Source organism: Pteropus alecto, unplaced genomic scaffold (assembly GCF_000325575.1).
Source record: "Pteropus alecto unplaced genomic scaffold, ASM32557v1 scaffold3, whole genome shotgun sequence".
NCBI lineage: Eukaryota > Metazoa > Chordata > Mammalia > Chiroptera > Pteropodidae > Pteropus > Pteropus alecto.
The window spans coordinates 345979-357119 of record NW_006442484.1 but is presented as its reverse complement, the minus strand read 5'-3'; the positions used below and the strand labels follow the sequence as shown (position 1 = coordinate 357119).

At 39.8% G+C, this 11141-nt stretch overlaps 1 pseudogene; it reads left to right on the top strand.

Annotated features, from left to right (window-relative positions):
• Positions 1-7635: 7635 nt before the first annotated feature.
• Positions 7636-11141, top strand: part of LOC112470380 — a 20859-nt pseudogene continuing 17353 nt past the window's right edge.

Sequence of the window (11141 nt, the reverse complement as noted above, 5' to 3'; positions counted from 1 at the left end):
GAAAGAAAAAACGGGAAGGAAGGAAGGGAGGTGAGTGGTAGACGACTAGAAGGAAGGAAGGGGCTGTGAGTGTCCCATAAGATGCCGTGTATTTGAAAGTTTTCGTCACAGTAATGTTCTCAGATAAACCGGAGGCACTGTTTTAGGAATGGCTAGCTTGTTTCCTTCCTTCCTTCCTTCCTTCCTTCCTTCCTTCCTTCCTTCCTTCCTTCCTTCCTTCTTTCCTTCCTTCCTTCTCTCTCTCTCTCTTTCTTTCTATACCTATTTCCTTGTTTCTTTATTCTTTTTTCTTCAAAATCTCCCTAACATGAATGTAAATGGTTAAATAAAACCAGCATTTAAAATTAAATTATCCTTAACTTTTAAAGTGAAACATCTGTGCTGGGCCCACAAAATATTTTTACCATTGTTTTATGGACAGCCATGGGAGTTTCCTCCTCACAGCCTCTTTGTCTTCTCAAAGATTACACAGTCTCCTATACATTTCAGTGCAATAATACCAACCAAGGCAGTATATTGGCATTAGGCTTCTCACTTTACGAAAGGCAACTAGACACATAGATGGATTGTTCGCTTACAGGATTTAGTGGCTATGAAGAAATTATATCATGGAGTCAAGACGTTTACTGCTCATTTTCCTTTAATGAATTAAAAAATTATATCAAGACGTTTACTGCTCATTTTCCTTTAATGAATTAAAAAAAAAAAAAACTACTGAGAAATATCCAAGCAAACAGAAAATAATTTAAAGATGATCACCATTGAAACAGAATAATCTGTGAAAAGCAACAGAATTTCTAAGCACTTTAAGTCATTTTAAAATAGAAGAAGTTGTTCCAGAACATGTCCAGCTACTTATGAAATGTGATTCCACTGAATATATTATCATAAAATTTATTTTTCGGAGTATTGAATTAATAATTATAACTAAGGTGGTAGTGACCAGCAAAATCTAGCTATCGCTTTTAAACATATATTGTCTCCTCAGGTATGAAAGCACAAAGTATCGTATTTTAAGTATGGAAAAACTGGAAAATGCCTTATTTTTTTTTCCACTTCGGTCATTTTTCCAATTAATTTTATTCAGAGTAACCATCAATTAATCAATCACCTGATATAGCAATGAGACTGATGGAAGAAAGAAAGGAAGGAAGAAGAGCAGAAGGATTAAGGGAGGGAGGTAACCTATCCATTCAAATTAATATTTTCATTCAATAGTGTTACCTTGAATTACACATTCATCCTTGGGTACCTCTATTCCCAATTTTGTTTTTGGAAAATTTCCATTTGGAACTATCTTTTCTGTGGCAACAAGTACGCAGGTTAGATCGTCACTGATACATGTGGATCACATACTAGGATGATGAAGGTTTAGGCCTGGAAGGGACTTTAGAAGTCGTCGAGTGTGTATTTTACGGATGCGGAAACCGAGATTCAGATCGTTTAAGACACGTGACAAAGTCACAGAATTTTCATTCACTTAATAGTCAATGAGAGCGTGAAAAGGGAGACTTGAATCCCTACCACAATGAACATTCAAAGTGTGTATTTCTTTTTATTGGATACCCTCGTTCTTCCATCCCACGAACATTTGCTGAGTATGTGTTAGGCACTGCTGAGGATATAGCAGTAAACAAAACAGGCAAAACATTCTACCCCGTCACGGAGTTCATGTTCAGGGATTCAGTATAATGTCAATTCCTGTTTCTATTTTTCATTCAGAGGTTGCTATTTTAACAATTTTCAGAAACCACCTAATTAGAATCAAAGGTGTTGAACAAATTCTCTCTCGACAAAATTTGGTGACCATAGGAATTACAAATATGAGTCAACTGTATTGATGACAAAGGGAAAGGGAAGCAGTGTGTGTTTAATATTTTTAAAGAGAGAAAAATTAAACCCCGTAGGAAAAAAAAAAAAAACCAGTGTTCCAACATGACATCCAGATTCACCAGGCATATATTCTAAAACAGAGTTCAAGACTGTTAGAAATACAAGAAAAGAAAACTGAGCATTTTGAAAGTCTTCGCATATGGGATAATGAAAGATTGAGCTTTGGGCAAGTATCTTGGCAGCTTGTAGAATGAAACCAGTCATTGCCTGCAAGTGTTTAGCCCACAGCTGTTGGAACTGAAGAATGTCAAAATATGCAAAAGTAGGAATCCAGGCACACATATCAAAGAAGCGAAGCTCCGGAAGACACCCAGCGTAGAAGTGGATGAAATCACTGGAGCACGAGAGGGGAGGCAGAGGGAGGAGGTCCCGGACCACGTAGAAGACCAGCCAGTTTTGATGTCACAACCACCAGCCCTCCTGTACCATCATGGAAAATTATCTCAGACATTTGGAATTTCATTTTGATGGGACACAAAGCCTGTTGCTGTTACGTCATTCTGCACAAGGTGCATCATTTTATTCAATGACGAAATCATGAACACTTAGGTAGGGCTCCCTTGTTTCTTCTTCTGTTTTTTTTTTTTTTAAATCAAATCTCATATTCGCTGCACCAGGAGAATTTTTTTTTTCTAAAGCTAAAATCAATCCTATTTTATAAAGAAATATCATTGTTTATTTTGAGGAGCCAATGTTTCAGAAGTTTATAAATCCCTGTAGCTCTTTGGTTTAAGCTAAACTACCACATTCCAGCCACTAGGAAGGGGCGAAGTCACTAATGGGGCAAATACTTGTGTAACTCTCAAGAGGACATTTGAAGATTATGTCACAACTTAGAGAAATGGTTGTATGTTTTCCGTTTCTCTTTTTCAATTTTTATGGATCTGACCATGTTAGTTTTATAATTGCAATAAATGTTTACTAAAAATAAAATGGAATGAATCTCTACTACTGCTAGGAGTAAGAGGCACGTGCCAAGGTTCGTCCTTTCATATAAAATAACGAAGGAAGGTGACAATGCCAAAGAAAGCAGTGGAGAGCTAATTCGTGGGCCAACTAAGTCATAGAACACATAGAATATAAAGATTAAATTTTTTCTCTTACATCATCGATGTATTCGAATAATACAAGAGACTTTTGTAAGCATTGGGAAATTGGTCCCAAAGTGTCATATGCTATTTTGCTAAGGAAAAGAAAAAGAGAGAAGACAGTAGAACTACATCGTAAATCACTCTGATGAGAACCTAGGACAAAGCACAGTTCCAAGGCATAAGAGCTGCAAGAGGCTGAATCAGCACAGGTAAATACAGCTTCCCAGCTCCTGTGTGCTCTATTACCAAAAAGTCACCTGGCAAGATTTGTCTTATGTAACAAACTCCCACAGGACATCTTGACTACATATATAAAAATGTGTATATCCTTTGCTCCAATAATCCCTCTTTTAAGTCTTAAAGCGCTAACCAGAGAAGTACACAAAAATGTTTGTACAAAGATGCTTATTTCAGCATTTTTATAATATGAAAGAAATAGTCATGCCCTAAATGGCTCACAAAAAGGGCTTAGGTAGATAATTCAGGAGTAGCTATACAACGGACTCTCATGCTGCCTTTAAAAAGGAATATGCAGACATACAGTCAGTGATATGGAAAAAAATCTCTGTGACATACTGTTTAGTAAACACATGTAGTTTGTGAAATGACATGTACAGTGTGGTGCCATTTTTATTTAACAAAATGTGCAAATGACAGACACCTGGAAGGATGCCCTCCAGTCTGTTGACAGTGGAAGAATTTAGGAGACTGGTCCTTCATTTCTTACTCTGTCTTGTGTTGCTTGGACATTCTATAAGCATAGGTGTGGATTTCATCGTCAGCTCTTAGAAGGAGGCTGAAGGAGGCCTCTAGGACAGAGCTGCTGGATCCCCTTGGGAAGTCCTGGGAAACCCCAGCGTACCAATCCGTGGGGGTCCCGTGGATGGATCTGAGGGTGGGCAGAAAGGCTTAAATGATGTGGAAGCAAAGAGAAAGCCAAAGTAGTTTATGGCAAGAGAAAGGACTGTGACGAAGCAGAATTTCCGGGTGATTAGACTGAATTCTCTTTGAGGCTGCACGGGATTGCATGCTCCATTATTATTCATGGAATCCCTGCCATCACAGAACTCAGTGGGCCATTGGAACAGCCTGGCTAACTGGGATTTTTTTTTTTTTCAGTTAGCTCAAGGCCTGTGCAAGGAAAGAAAGCGAATATCAAGCTAAATTTCTCAAGAAATACCAGTGTTTGGAGGTGGGGGAGAAAATGTTCCATAGAACGTACTAATTCATCAAGGTCTGTGGGGAGGCTGGGAACTAACTTGATTGGAATTGCTTTCAGCACTATGAGGTATAGTAAGTTTTTCTTTCCTAAAAAAGGGTAAAGAAGAGGTGAGAGGATGGGTCTCTAACTAAAACAGGACTCTAGCAGCGATTACAGAATATCCCTGTAACTATTATATTTTGCTTTGAAATCCTTATAAACCAAAGATGTGAGTAGTTATCTACTAGAAAATATAATAGCTCTAATGGTACAAAATTTTCTGGGTGGGTAAATGAGAAGCTTTTTGGGCCTGATTACTAGTTTGCCTGATTGACTATTCTTTATAGAAGAGGTAGAGCTAGTAAGAGAAATTAAAATTATTCACTTTTAAAAAAAGTTTCAATACTTCGATAACATTTTCCATTGTCTGAATTCAAAAAGGTAATATAAAAACACAACCAAAACACTTATTAAAAAGAAAATATCCTCAAAATGATTATATCGAGGAGTTCCAATGTAAGCTTCTGGGAAAATGATGTCCTAATTTTCAGAGGGCTTTCCTATTTGATCCTTTTAAAATTTAACTGCCAAAAGAAATAAAAATGTAAAACTGTAAAGCAAAACCAAGCTGCAACAAAGAATCCTCAAACATTTGCGCCTGTTTAAACATTGTACAACATCTCAAAGTGAAAAACAAGCACCTCTGTTTAAACCTAGTTAGCAAATGTTTGATGTTACAACAGAGATTTTCAATCATGCACTCTGAGTTAACACAGAGATGCGACTTAATACAAGCAGCATGGTTTCTCCCATTTGGGGTTCTTAAAACATAAGAAATATAGCATGCTGGCTATTTACTTGAATTAATAACAATGTTTATAAAGGTTATTATTAAGATCAAGTTATTCTGTGACCATTTGCTGCTTGAAATTTTCCCATTCAGCAGAATCTATACATTGCTAATATTAAAAATGAGAATTTTTTTTTGGTGACAAAAAAGGCATTTGATTGCGTGATCTTCAAAGTGTTTAATTTGTATTAAAGCTAAATCCAGAGGCTCTGAAACCTTAGGGGCTCTCCATGTGGATTTTTGTTCTGGTTCACACACCTTGAGACAAAGGCTCATAGTCAAGACGTGGAGGAAAAAGACGTTTTTTTTGTGTGTGAGATGCGAGGCAAATTTATTCCCCAGGCAGCCTGGAATGGGCTTCAGAAAATGGATAGAGTGTCTTCTTGAAGAAAGGGCCTCTAAGTAAACTCGACTGCCATTCAAAAGATTTGCTCTGACACTTAACAAGTGGTGCACGAAGAAAGGAAAATCTGTTGTCAGGTTTGGGGTGTTTATCAGCCCCCCTCGAGACACTTGACCTAATGCTGCCGCCCCCCTAATCCGCTGATCTGCATGCCGCGGCCTCACGAGCCTCAGCCCACAACTGCCGGCAAAATTGCCTGGAACACTTGTCCCAACACACTGATCCCTCAGTACATTGTGTGCCGCTCACCTACTCCCCCTCCTCCCCTCCCACCCACCCCCTTTGCGGCTCCCCCGAAATTTAATTCTGCTCACAAATTGTGAAATAAGTTGTTTGGGCTGGATTTGTCGAGTGAATTGTCCCACTAATGAAACAGTCTGTTCATTATACAGTCGTAGGACGGAAGATTTAGCGCTCCCATACCCCGGGACCGGGCAGGTTAACGTTTTGAGACTGACAGTTGACAAAAGAATGAATAGCGCTCTCCTGTCAAATCAGGCTTACAAACAGCTTGGCATACAAACAGTTACTGCTTGTGTGTCTGTGGACTTAGGGTCCCCGCCTGCTAATGCCCCAGATTTGTAAGTACAAATTGCTTAGTCTTCGAACTGTTTGCGAAAGGAATAAAATGACCAAAAATTAGTTTGCTTTAGCCTTTTCCCCTCCCTCGCATCTCCCCCAAGTGAAACATTTTAAAAAAGAAAAGAAAAGGATAAAACAGTGTGTAATGGTCTCATGGAATATTGTGGGGTTGTTGCTTAAGGCATCAAATTAAGCAGGACCATTGTTTGGCAGGAAACATTTTGTTCTGCTCACGCACCCTGCTTCTCAGAAAGCAGCTGAAAATCTAATGGAATTAATTTAAGATGGGTGACGTTAAAAGATGAGGGCGTGTAGATCAAAAACTTTTATTTCTATTCATTTTGGTACCTGTTGCTTAAGTCTGGTTCCAATACCTCCCCCGCCTTTTAACCGTGTTGGTCTTTTAAATGACCCCGCGTGGGTCGTTTAGATTTCTGAACTTTTTTTCGTAGGCGATTATATGTAAATTAGATAAAACTCATTTTATTTTTCTGTGGTGGTTTCCATTGTTTTGTGAACAAATTAAACTAATGCAAAATCAAGGGAAAATGCTTTATAGGAAATAAGGGGAATAATCTTGCCATGTGATTTATCACTGATTGGTCTGGTGATAATTTTTAGTCTGGATTGGGTTAAATAAGTCTTTGGTTTATTATAACTGCAGCAGAATAGTAGACAAAAGTTATACCATACATTTCTATCACTTTATAGGAGAGACGAACAGAAAAAAGTAGCAGACTAAGGATTTTTTCAAATGCAAGCTTGATCTAACCTCTTTGAGTTAAGGATTCTTTCCTTCTTGATCGGAGACAGCTCCAGGATGGCCAAAGTCCTTGGGATACTAGGAGTTATTCTTGCATATTTTTGTAAGTACGTTATCACTTTCCATGTACTCGAAAGACAACTTTTAAAAATCAGATATTTTGAAAAACTCTGCAAGCAGTAGTTATGCTTTAGTTCAAACATTCTTTAAAACTTTTTCCTTTATCGGTGTCTAAATTTTGTAGATATTGATATGTTAGTATAATTTTAACTCATAAATACACGAAGTCAATGGCAGCTGGCTGTTGGAAATCTGAATAAAGCAAAAGCATTATACTGCTAGAAAGAACAGTAAACAGCCTTCATCCTAGATGTAGTAAATTGTTTTTTATGAAATCATTCTAGCCTATAGAATACACCGTGCACATGAGCCCTTGTGCCAAAATTAGTCATTTCAATCTGGGGACGGGAGTGGGAGGGAAAGTTATGAACAATCAACAACAACAGACTCTCTACTGTCAGATTTGGGGTGTTTATCAGCCCCCCTCGAGACACTTGATCTAATGCTGCCGTCCCCCCTAATCCGCTGCAAGTAGAACAGACCCCAGTGGTCTCTCTCCATTTTCCTTCCTTCCCCACTATTCCCAGAGCTTTGCAAACATTTTCCTATAACATCCATCCTTTCCCGTTAAACCTAAGATTTTTTTCCCACTTGGTCATGACATTTTAGGGCGTTTTAAAAACAAAGGCCATGACTTGTGTAGAACTTTAGGCTAGGAAAATGTATTTGTTGAGTAAAATATGTTTTAGAGAAATATGTTTAAAGAAATGGCATTTCCCTGTGAATTTTGTAATGCGACGACTACCTAACGATGAAAAGCTATCAGAAAATGCAGAGGTTTCAGCAGTCACCTGTTCGGGGCAGGCTTCTCCTTATAATCCAGTAAGATAAAAAAGAACCCAGGGTGCATTAAGACCAAAACTGACCCAAGTTTCATGCAAAGATTGAAGAAAAATGAATAAATACTTACTTCTGATAACAAACAAAAGCTGCTGGTAGAAGTAATTTTGAATAACAAATCATAGGCTAACATACAAAGCTTTCCTGCTCCCCAAAAAAAGACCTGATGCTAAAGAAAGCTGCCTAAGTGGCAGAAAGGGATGGACGTTGTGTGTAGGTCTCTTCGGAAGGAAATGCCATTGACCTCTACGTACGCACAGTCTTCCGTGGTGGTAGAGCGACCCCTCTAACAGCTTTTCAGACCCATTTGTGAAATGGGAAGAGTCGTATCTCTTAGTGGTGTTGAGTCGAATAATTTATGTGTGACACAGTGCCTGGTAGCCGGGTCCAGCAATCAAAAACTTTTTTTTTATATATATTGTATATTACATATTAGATATATAATATATATTAGATATCTATATCTGTATATACTCTTGCAGGGATTTTGAGTCATCTAACTGGCTGAAATAGAAAAATACTATTGCTTTACGGGGCAGCCCAAAGAGCCAGAGGAAAGCAGTGGACCACGGTTGTAGCTTAATAAGCTAACCTGACTGGTAAACCTCACTCTGCTGCTACATTGCCAGGTAAGATTTAACTCATCAAATGTCGGGCCTGTATGTCTCCCTCCCTCATTTCACAGATGAAGAAACTGAGAATCAAATTCTCATGGGGCTAAAATTCAAGCCTCCTGACCCCCAGCCTAATAATGTTCTTTGTCTTCAGCTCATTCATTTTAAAGGAAAGGCTGTAACTGCTTTAACCTGATTTATCTTTTTGATGCATAATTCTAATTTTGTCTGTATAACATGGGACATTTGGGTGAGTTCAGTCACTTTTCTGAATTGACATTGTTTGGCTACTTTTTGCCTATTAGGTTTGTTTATGGACCTGTAAGAGCTATCTTTAGTAATTAATTACAGTGTCTACTTTTTTTAAATTTAAAGTCTTTTAACAATGTAACATGAAAAATATTTTTCACATTAAAAAAAAGTATTTATTTAAAAAAAAAAAATGGCCCAAGGGTAAAATAAGCAGGAACACCAATTAAAACAGGTGTATGAGAAATGTACTTGCTTTATCTTACACAGCTTTTCTAAGATGTCCTAAAGTCTAAAACAAAGATTTCTATTTCCTCCTTTTGCCATTCCCCTTCTGGGAAGGCTGCCAGACCAGCTTCCCCACAGGCACCGTTCACCACAGGCTAAACTGGCCACCACTGGGGCTCAGGTTAGCGTATCGGCAGCTCATTGATTGGGCCACAGATCGCCTTGATTCAACAGACTTCTTCTAAAATTCAAGTATGATTGGTGTCCTAGATTGGCAGAGATCATCTTTTAGAGAAACGGATATGGAAAGAGGAAGCTAAAGCCTCCAAGAGGAACTTCATAATTTTTCCCAGTACCAGCCCATGGATGATCATTTAACAGCCACAGCTCTTTAACTGGAGACTGGGCGAGGGGACTAGATCTTATGTCAGAGGAACATAGCATAGGGGTTGAAAATAAAAACCAAAACAAAAAACAAATAGGCTGCAGAGTCAGAGGATTCGGTTTTGAATTATATTCAGCTGCGTATAAGCCGTGTGACCTTGGTTAAGTTAGCTAAGTAAGTTGTGTTTTGGTTTCTTCATCCATACGGTGGGGGTGCTAATATCTATCTCATGGGGTTGGAAGTAAGGATGAAATAAATGAACACACGTAACACATGCACATGAAGTGCCACAAAGCAGACTATGTGGTTATTACATGTTAGCTACGATTACTGGATATTCTCAAGATCCTCCAGTGCCTTGCTCTTCAAAGTGTGGTCCTTGGACCAGTGATCAATATCACGTTGTCAGCAGCACAAAATCTCAGCCCCATTCCAGACCTGCTGAATCAGAACCTGTGTTTTAACGAGGCATGTCGATGCTTCTCACGCCCATTAAAGTTTGAGGAACGCTGGCTTAGAACATACTTCTCTCTGCCCTCTAAACTTATCCCTGAGGCTTTGGCTGGGTGGTATATAAATAAATGCTGCCGTCTTTGGCTAGGGTCCTCTATATGCCAGAACATTACCCAGCATGGGGTTGCCAGGCTGGTTATTTAATGAGTTTTATGATACATTAAATCTTCCAGACCTCATGGCAATTTGACCATTAAAGAAATAACTTTTTTTAAGGTAGCCCAAAACAAGCCAACTCAAGCGAATAATGGGATTAGCGTGGCGATATTGAAATCAGGGCTGTACCACGTTGAGTCCCTCTCCATCAATCACAACTGCTGTCCTCACCGCTGATTATGGCACATTGTTTCATCAAATTAAACACCAAAGCGATGTTGCAAAGGCAACATATGGTCTCCTTTCAAAAGCAGTTAGCCTGGCATTGCACACGTGGCCTCACCGTGGCTCCCCTGAAACCTTCTAAATCACCACACGGAGGGGATTCCCTTTTGCAAAACGATGTCTCGTAAAAGTGGTTGCTTTTTGTTATGGGCTTGCTCTCGGAAGTACGGCCGGGGTGTGAGATGTGAAGGAGAGAAGACCTGATCAGGTAAGGAGGCGGATGTCAGCTGTTCATCTTCTTCTGGATGGGGACATCATGGTGGCAGTGGCAGCAATCACAGGAGAACAGACACCTGTACTCACTCCTGCCACCCAGATGGATGCTGAGCTCTCGGAAATCTGTGGGGTTTTTTTTTTCCCCTCTCTCTTAAGCAAAACAGACTGGGAGTAGGTTTTAGAATCAAGATAGGAATAATTACATACGGTTAAAAGACTTCCTGGAAGGGAGAAGTTTTTCTCTAATGATCAGGACAGAGGACAGGCTTTGTGAAGGCACCAGCTGGCCTAAGGCAGCTCCTGGGCAGCTGGAGGATCCAGCAGCAGAACCCTCAGAGTTCCTGAGAAGTGGTTTGCATGCCATTGAACAGCAAGATCAGCCCAAGGCTGAATTTCAAGAGAAAAGTCATCAGGCGATATTAGGAGCAATGTTTGGTTGTTATTTTGCCTTTATGTGGCTGGGCTTTCCTCCAAGGAGCATGAGCGCGCACCACGTGTAATTAGCAGACGGCAGTCCTCGTAGAGCCCCGGTGAGATCAGTGTGGACCAGTGTCAGAGGCAGTCAGCCATCTTCCTCTCTTCCGACCGCAACTCTTTCTACCGCCCTCCCCTCGAAGCACCCCCAAAGTAAGAGGGCTTGACTAACCAGGGTGTAGAGGTTACATTAAGATTGTCATGGGCACTTACTACCTTCGGATTTATATGCAGCCCTTTGTCCTGTCTCACCAAACACTTGCCACCACCCCTAGGGGACAGCCCTGAGGCTGTGGCCCCTTCTGCGTCTGCTCAGAGGCAAACACAACCCAGCAGGA